The following is a 13,942-nucleotide window of genomic DNA, read 5'->3' on the forward strand; positions in this document are numbered from 1 at the left end:
AAAATTGGTATGCCTGAACCACTAGGTGGCCCTATAATTGAACAAAATCTTTCATATCAAGCAAGCCCTATGGTCATACAACTATTTCTTTGCTGAACTAAAGTGTATAGTCATGAAACTAGCTAGATGTAAGGCAGATATGACCCGAGGTTGCATGCACGATTCTGTCATAGCGCGACCTAGTGGTTTGGAAATAGAAAATAGCTATTTTGGCCTAAAACTACTGCAACAACACATCTAAAACCATGAGTCATCATGGATTATTCCTTTCATGGCTTTGAATATAATCACTAGTGGATGTCCATTTACTCTCTAGCAACCAATGAGAACACCTTATCAACTGTTTTTGCAAGAGCTTTTTCTCTGCATCAGAACATCGCAGAGACATGGGGATGGTCTCTTTTGACTCTTTTAACTTGTTGTAACATGTTGTGACCCATGTTTGCCCACTGTAAGCATCACATACATGTCCTTCAGTGCTCTAATGTTCCATGATTGTCAATAACCGAAGGACAGTTGCAGTAGACAAGAACATAGATTATTTTTGTTGATTACTTTGCATTTTTTCATCTGAAATCATTAGGTTTACCTAAGTTCTTCAGTCTGCTTATCCAAACGCAACTTTACATCTTTCTGTGCCCTTTTCGGCTTGACCCCGGTGATTGCTGCTTGCAGCTATATTTAGGGGTCAAGCCCAGAATGGGCGAAGACCCCTATTGTATCTGTTAGTTTTCTTTTTATTATTAGTTATTCTTCTTCCGCCATTGCGGTCTATGGCAGCCCATAGAACCGTACGTAGGAAAGTTATGAAATTTGGCACACTGATAAAGGACAGTCCAATGTGTCCCCACAGCAAATTTGGAGTCTCTATCTCTAACCCGCTAGCGCCACCAACAGTCCAAAGTTGAACTTATGTTTCTGCTTATAACTTCTGATCCGTAAGTCCTAGAAACGAAATTCTTATTTCCTCTGATTCCTTGGCTCAAGACGATTCGATTGGACCCTATGACGTCATTTTCCGTCATGAAAATTTTTCCGCCATTTTGAATTATTCGTAAAACCTACTTTTGCGAACTCGTCCTAGAGTTTTTACCCGATTGTCGCGAAATTTGGTATGTAGCATCTAGAGACCCTCACGGCAAAAAGTTATCAAAAGAATTTCGATAAACCAATCCGTTGTCGTATAGCGCGTTAACAAATTTTACGTAGAGCGCAAAAAAACAGATTTTAGGCTGTATCTTCGTCAAACTTAGGCCTATTGACACGACACTTGGTACTTGTGATGCCAGTCAGGAACTGAGTGTGCATGCACAGTTTCGTCGCAGCGCCACCTAGTGGCCAGACAGATGTTTTTTACACCTATAACTTTGGCTGTGATCAACGTATTTTGACGGGACTTGATTTTTAGGAGTCCTGAATAGTCGCCGAGTCCAACGATACCAAACATGCCAGATTTCGCCTTACGGTTAGCCCTGCGCAGCAAAACAGCACTTAAAAAACACGCGCGAATATCTCCGCTAGCGTTATTCTGATCGACTCGAAAACATCATAGGAAGAATATTGCATTACCTTCTGAACAAAAAGTTCTATTGGCACTATATTAAAATTTTCATCAGAAATGGCCGAAAATTGCAAAAAACGAAAAATTACCTTTAAATTTTGTGTTTTTACACATAAATGATTATAACTTCGTAACGCAAAGAGATTTTTTCACCAGATTTGATACGCTGATGTACGAGCAGAGTCTGAGGTCACACAAAAACATTGGTATGCCTTCACCACTAGTTGGCCTTATAATTGGACAAAACCTTTCATATCAAGCAAGCCCTATGGTCATGCAACTATTTCTTTGCTGAACTAAAGTGTATAGTCAGAAAACTAGCTAAATGTAACGCAGTCATGCTCTGAGGTTGCATGCACAATTTTGTCATAGCGCCACCTAGTGGCTTGGAGATAGAAAATAGCAATTTTTGCCTAAAACTACTGCAACAACACATCTAAAATCATAAGTCATCATGGATTCTTCATTTCATGGCTTGGACTATTATCACTGGTGGATGTGAATTTACTCTCTAGCAACCAATTAGAATACCTAATCAACTGTTTTTGAAAGAGCTTTTTCTCTGCATCAGAACATCGTAGAGACATGGGGATGGTCTCTTTTGACTGATTTAACTTGTTGTAACATGTTGTCACCCATGTTATGCCACTGCATACATCACTCACATGTCCTTCAGTGCTCTAATGTTCCATGATTGTCAATAACAGAAGGACGATTGCATTAGACAAGAACATAGATTATTTTTGTTGATTACTTTTGCGTTTTTTTCATTTGAAATCATGAGTTTTACCTAGGTTCTCCAGTATTCTTATCCAAACTCAACTTTACACCCTTCTGTGCCCTTTTCGGCTTGACCCCGGTATTGCTGCTTGCAGCTATATTTAGTTATTCTTCTTCTTCTTCCGCCATTGCGGTCTATGGCAGCCCATAGAACCGTACGTAGGAAAGTTATGAAATTTGGCACACTGATAAAGGACAGTCCAATGTGTCCCCACAGCAAATTTGGGGTCTCTATCTCCAACCCTCTAGCGCCACCAACAGTCCAAAGATGCACTTACGTTTTTGCTTATAACTTCTGATCCGTAAGTCCTAGAAACAAATTTCTTGTTTCCTCTGATTCCTTGGCTCAAGACGATTCGATTTGACCCTATGACGTCATTTTCCGTCATAGAAATTTTTCCGCCATTTTGAATTATTCGTAAAACCTACTTTTGCGAACTCGTCCTAGAGCTTTTGCCCAATTTTCACGAAAATTGGTATGTAGCATCTACAGACCCTCACGGCAAAAAGTTATCAAAAGAATTTCGATAAACCAATCCGTTGTCGTATAGCGCGTCAACAAATTTTAAGTAGAGCGCAAAAAAACAGATTTTAGGCTGTATCTTCGTCAAACTTTGGCCTATTGACACGACACTTGGTACTTGTGATGCCAGTCAGGAACTGAGTGTGCATGCACAGTTTCGTCGCAGCGCCACCTAGTGGCCATACAGATGTTTTTTACACCTATAACTTTGGCTGTGATCAACGTATTTTGACGGGACTTGATTTTTAGGAGTCCTGAATAGTCGCCGAGTCCAACGATACCAAACATGCCAGATTTCGTCTTACGGTTAGCCCTGTGCATTAAAATAGCGCTTAAAAAACACGCGCGAATAACTCCGCGAGCGTTATTCCAATCGACTCGAAAACACCATAGGAAGAACATTGCATTACCTTCTGAACAAAAAGTTCTATTGGCGTTATATTAAAATTTTCATCAGAAATGGCCGAAAATTGCAAAAAACGAAAAATTACCTTTAAAATTTGTGGTTTTTACACATAATTGGTTATAACTTCGCAACGAAAAGAGTTTTTTTCACCAGATTTGATACGCTGATGTATGAGCAGAGTCTGAGGCCACACAAAAAAATTGGTATGCCTGAACCACTAGTTGGCCCTATAATTGAACAAAATATTTCATATCAAGCAAGCCCTATGGTCATACAACTATTTCTTTGCCGAACTAAAGTGTATAGTCATGAAACTAGCCAGATGTAACGCAGTCATGACCTGAGGTTGCATGCACAATTCTGTCATACCGCCCCCTAGTGGTTTGGAGATAGAAAATAGCTATTTTTGCCTAAATCTACTGCAACAGCACATCTAAAACCATGAGTCATCATGGATTATTCCTTTCATGGCTTTGACTATAATCACTGGTGGATGTGAATTTACTCTCTAGCAACCAATGAGAATACCTTATCAACCGTTTTTGCAAGAGCTATATCTCTGCATCAGAACATCGTAGAGACATGGGGGTGGTCTCTTTTGACTCATAAACACCACTGTAACATTTTGTGAGCTGAGAATTGCCACTGCAAGCACCACTCACATTTTCTTCAGTGTTCTAGTTGTCAATGCTCCTCGAGAAGAGAGGGAGAGATTACACTGAATGAAAACACAGTTTTTTTGCTGATAACTGTTATATTATTTAGTCTGAAATCAATACATTTTCCTAGGTTCTTTAAACTGCTCATCCGAATTCAACTTCACTTTCTTCTGTGCCCTTTTTGGCTTGACCCCGGCATTGCTGCTTGCAGCTATATTTAGGGGTCAAGCCCCGAAGGGGCGAAGACCCCTATTGTATTTGTTAGTTTTCTTATTAGGGGTCAAGCCCCAAAGGGGCGAAGACCCCTATTGTATTTAGGGGTCAAGCCCAGAATGGGCGAAGACCCCTATTGTTTCTGTTAGTTTTCTTTTTCTTTTTCTTTTTCTTTTTCTTTTTCTTTTTCTTCCTCCGCCATTGCGGTCTATGGCAGCCTATAGAACCGTACGTAGGAAAGTTATGAAATTTGGCACACTGATAGAGGACTGTCCAAAAAGTCTCCACAGCAAATTTGGAGTCTGTATCTCTAACCCGCTAGCGCCACCAACAGTCCAAATTTGCACTTATGTATTTGCCTATAACTTCTGACCCGTAAGTCCTAGACACTAAATTCTTGTATCCCCTGATTCCTTGGCTCAAGACGATTCGATTGGACCCTATGACGTCATTTTCCGTCATGAAAAATTTTCCGCCATTTTGATTTATTCATAAAACCTACTTTTGCGAACTTGTCCTAGAGCTTTTGCCCAATTGCCACGAAAAATGGTATGTAGCATCTAGAGACACTCAGGGCAAAAAGTTATTAAAAGAATTTTGATAAACCATTCCGTTTTCGTATAGCGCGTCAACAAATTTTACGTAGAGCCCAAAAAACAGGTTTTAGTGTGTATCTTCGCCAATCTTATGTCTATTGACGCCACACTTGGTAGTTGTGATGCCAGTGAGGATCTGAGGGGGCATGCAGAGTTTCGTCACAGCACCACCTAGTGGTCATACGAATGTTGTGCATGCTTATAACTTTGGCTCTGATCTGTGTTTTTTCACGGGACTTGTTTCGCTGAAGTCCAGAATAGTTGCCGAGTTCAACCTTACCAAACATGCCAGATTTCGCCTTACGGTTAGCCCTGCGCAGCAAAACAGCACTTAAAAAACACGCGCGAATATCTCCGCGAGCGTAATTCTGATCGACTCGAAAACATCATAGGAAGAATATTGCATTACCTTCTGAACAAAAAGTTCTATTGGCGTTGTATTAAAATTTTCATCAGAAATGGCCGAAAATTGCAAAAAACGAAAAATTACCTTTAAATTTTCTGTTTTTACACATAAATGGTTATAACTTCGTAACGCAAAGAGATTTTTTCACCATATTTGATACGCTGATGTACGACCACAGTCTGAGGCTACACAAAAAAAATTGTATGCTTGCACCACTAGTTGGCCTTATAATTGAATAAAACCTTTGAAATCAAGCCACCCTATGGTCATACAACTGTTTCTTCACTAAACTAAAGTGTATAGTCATAAAACTAGCAAGATGTAACACAGTTATGACCTGAGGTTGCATGCACGAATTTTGTCATTGCGCCACCTACTGGTTTTGAGACAGAATATGGCATTTTTTTGGCCTAAAACTACTGCAACAACACATCTAAAACCATGAGTCATCATGGATTATTCCTTTCATGGCTTTGACTATAATCACTAGTGGATGTCCATTTACTCTCTAGCAACCAATGAGAATACCTTATCAACTGTTTTTGCAAGAGTTTTTTCTCTGCATCAGAACATCGCAGAGACATGGGGATGGTCTCTTTTGACTCTTTTAACTTGTTGTAACATGTTGTGACCCATGTTTGCCCACTGTAAGCATCACATACATGTCCTTCAGTGCTCTAATGTCCCATGATTGTCAATAACCGAAGGACAGTTGCAGTAGACAAGAACATAGATTATTTTTGTTGATTACTTTGCATTTTTTCATCTGAAATCATTAGGTTTACCTAAGTTCTTCAGTCTGCTTATCCAAACGCAACTTTACATCCTTCTGTGCCCTTTTCGGCTTGACCCCGGTGATTGCTGCTTGCAGCTATATTTGTTAGTGTTCTTATTATTATTATTATTATTATTCTTCTTCTTCTTCCGCCATTGCGGTCTATGGCAGCCCATAGAACCGTACGTAGGAAAGTTATGAAATTTGGCACACTGATAAAGGACAGTCCAAATAATATCCACAGCGAATTTGGAGTCTCTATCTCAAACCCGCTAGCGCCACCAACAGTCCAAAGTTGCACTTATGTTTTTGCTTATAACTATTGATCCGTAAGTCCTAGAAACGAAATTCTTGTTTCCTCTGATTCCTTGGCTCAAGACGATTCGATTGGACCCTATGACGTAATTTTCCGTCATGAAAAATTTTCCGGCATTTTGAAATATTCGTAAAACCTACTTTTGCGAACTCGTCCTAGAGTTTTTACCCGATTGCCGCGAAAATTGGTATGTAGCATCTAGAGACCCTCACGGCAAAAAGTTATTAAAAGATTTTTGATAAACCAATCCGTTGTCATATAGTGCGTCAACAAATTTTACATAGAGCGCAAAAAAACAGATTTTAGGCTGTATCTTCGTCAAACTTAGGCCTATTGACACGACACTTGGTACTTGTGATGCCAGTCAGGAACTGAGTGTGCATGCACAGTTTCGTCGCAGCGCCACCTAGTGGCCAGACAGATGTTTTATACACCTATAACTTTGGCTGCGATCAACGTATTTTGACGGGACTTGATTTTTAGGAGTCCTGAGCAGACGCCGAGTCCAACGATACCAAACATGCCAGATTTCGCCTTACGGTTAGCCCTGCGCAGCAAAACAGCACTTAAAAAACACGCGCGAATATCTCCGCGAGCGTTATTCCGATCGACTCGAAAACACCATAGCAAGAACATTGCATTACCTTCTGAACAAAAAGTTCTATTGGCATTATATTAAAATTTTCATCAGAAATGGCCGAAAATTGCAAAAAACGAAAAATTACCTTTAAATTTTGTGTTTTTTACACATAAATGGTTATAACTTCGCAACGAAAAGAGATTTTTTCACCAGATTTGATACGCTGATGTATGAGCAGAGTCTGAGGCCACACAAAAAAATTGGTATGCCTGAACCACTAGGTGGCCCTATAATTGAACAAAATCTTTCATATCAAGCAAGCCCTATGGTCATACAACTATTTCTTTGCTGAACTAAAGTGTATAGTCATGAAACTAGCTAGATGTAAGGCAGATATGACCCGAGGTTGCATGCACGATTCTGTCATAGAGCCACCTAGTGGTTTGGAGATAGAAAATAGCTATTTTTGCCTAAAACTACTGCAAAAACACATCTAAAACCATGAGTCATCATGGAATCTTCATTTCATGGCTTGGACTATAATCACTGGTGGATGTGAATTTACTCTCTAGCAACCAATGAGAATGCCTTATCAACCGTTTTTGCAAGAGCTATATCACTGCGTCAGAACATCGTAGACACACGGGGGTGGGCTCTTTTGACTCATTAACACCACTGTAACATTTTGTGAGCTGAGTATTGCCACTGCAAGCACCACTCATTGTTACTTCAGTGTTCTAGTTATCAATGCTCGTCGAAAAAGAGGGAGAGATTTCACTAAATGAGAACACAGCTTTTTCCTGATAACTATTATGTTGTTTTGTCTGAAATCAAGAGATTTTCCTAGGTGCTTTAAATTGCTCATCCGAAGTCAACTTTACTTTCTGCTGTGCCTTTTTTGGCTTGACCCCGGTGATTGCTGCTTGCAGCTATATTTATTATTATTATTATTAGGGGTCAAGCCCCGAAGGGGCGAAGACCCCTATTGTATTTGTTAGTTTTCTTATTATTATTATTATTATTCTTCTTCTTCTTCTTCTTCTTCCGCCATTGCGGTCTATGGCAGCCCATAGAACCGTACGTAGGAAAGTTATGAAATTTGGCACACTGATAAAGGACAGTCCAATGTGTCTCCACAGCAAATTTGGAGTCTCTAACTCCAACCCTCTAGCGCCACCAACAGTCTAAAGTTGCACTTACGTTTTTGTTTATAACTTCTGACCCGTACGTCCTAGAAACGAAATTCTTGTTTCCTCTGATTCCTTGGCTCAAGACGATTCGACTGGACCCTATGACTTCATTTTCCGTCATTAAAATTTTTCCGCCATTTTGAATTATTCGTAAAACCTACTTTTGCGAACTCGTCCTAGAGCTTTTGCCTGATTTCCACGAAAATCGGTATGTAGCATCTACAGACCCTCACGGCAAAAAGTTATGGAATTCATGTCGATTCGCCAATCTGTTTGCGTAAACCGCGTCAACAAATTTTACGTAGAGTGCAAAAAAACGGATTTGAGGCTGTATCTTCGCCAAACTTAAGCCTATTGAAACGACACTTGGTACTTGTGATGCCAGTCAGGAACTGAGAGTGCATGCCCAGTTTCGTCGCAGCGCCACCTAGTGGTAAGACGAATGTTTTACACACCTATAACTTTGGCTGTGATCGACGTATTTTCATGGGACTTGTTTCCTTGGAGTCCTGAATAGTTGCCGAGTCCAACGATACCAAACATGCCAGAATTGGCCTTACGGTTAACCCTGCGCGGCAAAATAGCACTTAAAAAACACGCGCGAATATCTCCGCGAGCGTAATTCTGATCGACTCGAAAACATAATAGGAAGAATATTGCATTACCTTCTGAACAAAAAGTTCTATTGGCATTGTATTAAAATTTTCATCAGAAATGGCCGAAAATTGCAAAAAACGAAAAATTACCTTTAAATTTTGTGTTTTTACACATAAATGGCTATAACTTCGTAACGCAAAGAGATTTTTTTCACCATATTTGATACGCTGATGTACGACCACAGTCTGAGGCTACACAAAAAAAATTGTATGGTTGCACCACTAGTTGGCCTTATAATTTAACAAAACCTTTGAAATCAAGCCACCCTATGGTCATACAACTGTTTCTTCACTAAACTAAAGTGTATAGTCATAAAACTAGCTAGATGTAACACAGTTATGACCTGAGGTTGCATGCACAATTTTGTCATTGCGCCACCTACTGGTTTTGAGATAGAATAACGCATTTTTTTGCCTAAAACTACTGCAACAACACATCTAAAACCATGAGTCATCATGGATTATTCCTTTCATGGCTTTGACTATAATCACTAGTGGATGTCCATTTACTCTCTAGCAACCAATGAGAATACGTTATCAACTGTTTTTGCAAGAGCTTTTTCTCTGCATCAGAACATCGCAGAGACATGGGGGTGGGCTCTTTTGACTCATTAACACCACTGTAACATTTTGTGAGCTGATTATTGCCACTAGAAGCACCACTTATTTTTACGTCAGTGTTCTAGTTATCAATGCTCGACGAAAGAGAGGGAGAGATGACACTGAATGAAAACACAGCTTTTTAGCTGATAACTGTTATATTATTTAGTCTGAAATCAAGAGATTTTCCCAGGTTCTTTAAACTGCTCATCCGAATTCAACTTTACTTTCTGCTGTGCCCTTTTTGGCTTGACCCCGGTGATTGCTGCTTGCAGCTATATTTATTATTATTATTCTTCTTCCGCCATTGCGGTCTATGGCAGCCCATAGAACCGTACGTAGGAAAGTTATGAAATTTGGCACACTGATAAAGGACAGTCCAATGTGTCCCCACAGCAAATTTGGAGTCTCTAACTCCAACCCTCTAGCGCCACCAACAGTCTAAAGTTGCACTTACGTTTTTGTTTATAACTTCTGACCCGTACGTCCTAGAAACGAAATTCTTGTTTCCTCTGATTCCTTGGCTCCAGACGATTCGACTGGACCCTATGACGTCATTTTCCGTCATGAAAATTTTTCCGCCATTTTGAATTATTCGTAAAACCTACTTTTGCGAACTCGTCCTAGAGCTTTTGCCCGATTTCCACGAAAATCGGTATGTAGCATCTACAGACTCTCACGGCAAAAAGTTATGGAATTCATGTCGATTCGCCAATCTGTTTGCGTAAACCGCGTCAACAAATTTTAAGTAGAGTGCAAAAAAACGGATTTGAGGCTGTATCTTCGCCAAACTTAATCCTATTGAAACGACACTTGGTACTTGTGATGCCAGTCAGGAACTGAGAGTGCATGCCCAGTTTCGTCGCAGCGCCACCTAGTGGTAAGACGAATGTTTTACACACATATAACTTTGGCTGTGATCGACGTATTTTCATGGGACTTGTTTCCTTGGAGTCCTGAATAGTCGCCGAGTCCAACGATACCAAACATGCCAGAATTGGCCTTACGGTTAACCCTGCGCGGCAAAATAGCACTTAAAAAACACGCGCGAATATCTCCGCGAGCGTAATTCTGATCGACTCGAAAACATCATAGGAAGAATATTGCATTACCTTCTGAACAAAAAGTTCTATTGGCATTGTATTAAAATTTTCATCAGAAATGGCTGAAAATTGCAAAAAACGAAAAATTACCTTTAAATTTTTTGTTTTTACACATAAATGGCTATAACTTCGTAACGCAAAGAGATTTTTTCACCATATTTGATACGCTGATGTACGACCACAGTCTGAGGCTACACAAAAAAAATTGTATGGTTGCACCACTAGTTGGCCTTATAATTTAACAAAACCTTTGAAATCAAGCCACCCTATGGTCATACAACTGTTTCTTCACTAAACTAAAGTGTATAGTCATAAAACTAGCTAGATGTAACACATTTATGACCTGAGGTTGCATGCACAATTTTGTCATTGCGCCACCTACTGGTTTTGAGATAGAATAACGCATTTTTTGCCTAAAACTACTGCAACAACACATCTAAAACCATAAGTCATCATGGATTATTCCTTTCATGGCTTTGACTATAATCACTAGTGGATGTCCATTAACTCTCTAGCAACCAATGAGAATACGTTATCAACTGTTTTTGCAAGAGCTTTTTCTCTGCATCAGAACATCGCAGAGACATGGGGGTGGGCTCTTTTGACTCATTAACACCACTGTAACATTTTGTGAGCTGAGTATTGCCACTAGAAGCACCACTCATTTTTACGTCAGTGTTCTAGTTATCAATGCTCGACGAAAGAGAGGGAGAGATGACACTGAATGAAAACACAGCTTTTTAGCTGATAACTGTTATATTATTTAGTCTGAAATCAAGAGATTTTCCCAGGTTCTTTAAACTGCTCATCCGAATTCAACTTTACTTTCTGCTGTGCCCTTTTTGGCTTGACCCCGGTGATTGCTGCTTGCAGCTATATTTAGGGGTCAAGCCCCGAAGGGGCGAAGACCCCTATTGTATCCGTTAGTTTTCTTTTTATTATTATTATTAGTTATTCTTCTTCCGCCATTGCGGTCTATGGCAGCCCATAGAACCGTACGTAGGAAAGTTATGAAATTTGGCACACTGATAAAGGACAGTCCAATGTGTCCCCACAGCAAATTTGGAGTCTCTATCTCTAACCCGCTAGCGCCACCAACAGTCCAAAGTTGAACTTATGTTTTTGCTTATAACTTCTGATCCGTACGTCCTAGAAATGAAATTCTTGTTTCCTCTGATTCCTTGGCTCAAGACGATTCGATTGGACCATATGACGTCATTTTCCGTCATGAAATTTTTTCCGCCATTTTGAATTGTTCGTAAAACCTGCTTTTGCGAACTCGTCCTAGAGTTTTTACCCGATTGCCGCGAAAATTGGTATGTAGCATCTAGAGAACCTCACGGCAAAAAGTTATCAAAAGAATTTCGATAAACCAATCCGTTGTCGTATAGCGCGTCAACAAAATTTTCGTAGAGCGCAAAAAAACAGATTTTAGGCTGTATCTTCGTCAAACTTAGGCCTATTGACACGACACTTGGTACTTGTGATGCCAGTCAGGAACTGAGTGTGCATGCACAGTTTCGTCGCAGCGCCACCTAGTGGCCAGACAGATGTTTTTTACACCTATAACTTTGGCTGTGATCAACGTATTTTGACGGGACTTGATTTTTAGGAGTCCTGAATAGTCGCCGAGTCCAACGATACCAAACATGCCAGATTTTGCCTTACGGTTAGCCCTGCGCAGCAAAACAGCACTTAAAAAACACGCGCGAATATCTCCGCGAGCGTAATTCTGATCGACTCGAAAACATCATAGGAAGAATATTGTATTACCTTCTGAACAAAAAGTTCTATTGGCACTATATTAAAATTTTTATCAGAAATGGCCGAAAATTGCAAAAAACGAAAAATTACCTTTAAATTTTGTGTTTTTACACATAAATGGTTATAACTTCGTAACGCAAAGAGATTTTTTCACCATATTTGATACGCTGATGTACGACCACAGTCTGAGGCTACACAAAAAGAATTGTATGGTTGCACCACTAGTTGGCCTTATAATTGAACAAAACCTTTGAAATTAAGCCACCCTATGGTCATACAACTGTTTCTTCACTAAACTAAAGTGTATAGTCATAAAACTAGCTAGATGTAACACATTTATGACCTGAGGTTGCATGCACGAATTTTGTCATTGCGCCACCTACTGGTTTTGAGATAGAATATGGCATTTTTTGCCTAAAACTACTGCAACAACACATCTAAAACCATGAGTCATCATGGATTATTCCTTTCATGGCTTTGACTATAATCACTAGAGGATGTCCATTTACTCTCTAGAAACCAATGAGAATACGCTATCAACTGTTTTTGCAAGAGCTTTTTCTCTGTATCAGAACATCACAGAGACATGGGGATGGTCTCTTTTGACTCTTTTAACTTGTTGTAACATGTTGTGACCCATGTTTGCCCACTGTAAGCATCACATACATGTCCTTCAGTGCTCTAATGTTCCATGATTGTCAATAACCGAAGGACAGTTGCAGTAGACAAGAATATAGATTATTTTTGTTGATTACCTTTGCATTTTTTCATCTGAAATCATTAGGTTTACCTAGGTTCTTCAGTCTGCTTATCCAAATGCAACTTTACATCCTTCTGTGCCCTTTTCGGCTTGACCCCGGCATTGCTGCTTGCAGCTATATTGGCAATTGTTTCTGTTAGTAAATTTTTCTTCTTCCGCCATTGCGGTCTATGGCAGCCCATAGAACCGTACGTAGGAAAGTTATGAAATTTGGCACACTGATAAAGGACAGTCCAATGTGTCCCCACAGCAAATTTGGAGTCTCTATCTCTAACCCGATAGCGCCACCAACAGTCCAAAGTTGAACTTATGTTTTTGCTTATAACTTCTGATCCGTAAGTCCTAGAAACGAAATTCTTGTTTCCTCTGATTCCTTGGCTCAAGCCGATTCGATTGGACCCTATGACGTCATTTTCCGTCATGAAAATTTTTCCGCCATTTTGAATTATTCGTAAAACCTACATTTGCGAACTCGTCCTAGAGTTTTTACCCGATTGCCGCGAAAATTGGTATGTAGCATCTAGAGACCCTCACGGCAAAAAGTTATCAAAAGAATTTCGATAAACCAATCCGTTGTCGTATAGCGCGTTAACAAATTTTACGTAGAGCGCAAAAAACAGATTTTAGGCTGTATCTTCGTCAAACTTAGGCCTATTGACACGACACTTGGTACTTGAGATGCCAGTCAGGAACTGAGGGTGCATGCACAGTTTCGTTGCAGCGCCACCTAGTGGTCAGACAAATGCTTTACATGCCTATAACTTTGGCTCTGATTGACGTATTTTTACGAGACTTGTTTCATTGAAGTCCTGAATAGTTGCCGAGTCCCACGATACCAAACATGCCAGATTTTCCTTTACGGTTAGCCCTGTGCAGCAAAACAACGCTTAAAAAACATGCGCAAATAACTCCGCGAGCGTCATTCTGATCGACTCGAAAACACCATAGGAAGAACATTGTATTACCTTCTGAACAAAAAGTTCTATTGGCGTTATATTAAAATTTTCATCAGAAATGGCCGAAAATTGCAAAAAACGAAAAATTACCTTTAAAT

At 39.9% G+C, this 13,942-nt stretch overlaps 1 protein-coding gene across 1 annotated transcript in view; it reads left to right on the plus strand.

Moving 5' to 3' along the window:
* LOC135734447 (putative serine protease 46) overlaps positions 1-13,942 on the plus strand; it is a 662,394-nt gene that overhangs the window by 56,573 nt on the left and 591,879 nt on the right. The window lies entirely within an intron of this gene.

This window comes from Paramisgurnus dabryanus, chromosome 1 (genome assembly GCF_030506205.2).
Source record: "Paramisgurnus dabryanus chromosome 1, PD_genome_1.1, whole genome shotgun sequence".
In the NCBI taxonomy this organism is placed as follows: domain Eukaryota; kingdom Metazoa; phylum Chordata; class Actinopteri; order Cypriniformes; family Cobitidae; genus Paramisgurnus; species Paramisgurnus dabryanus.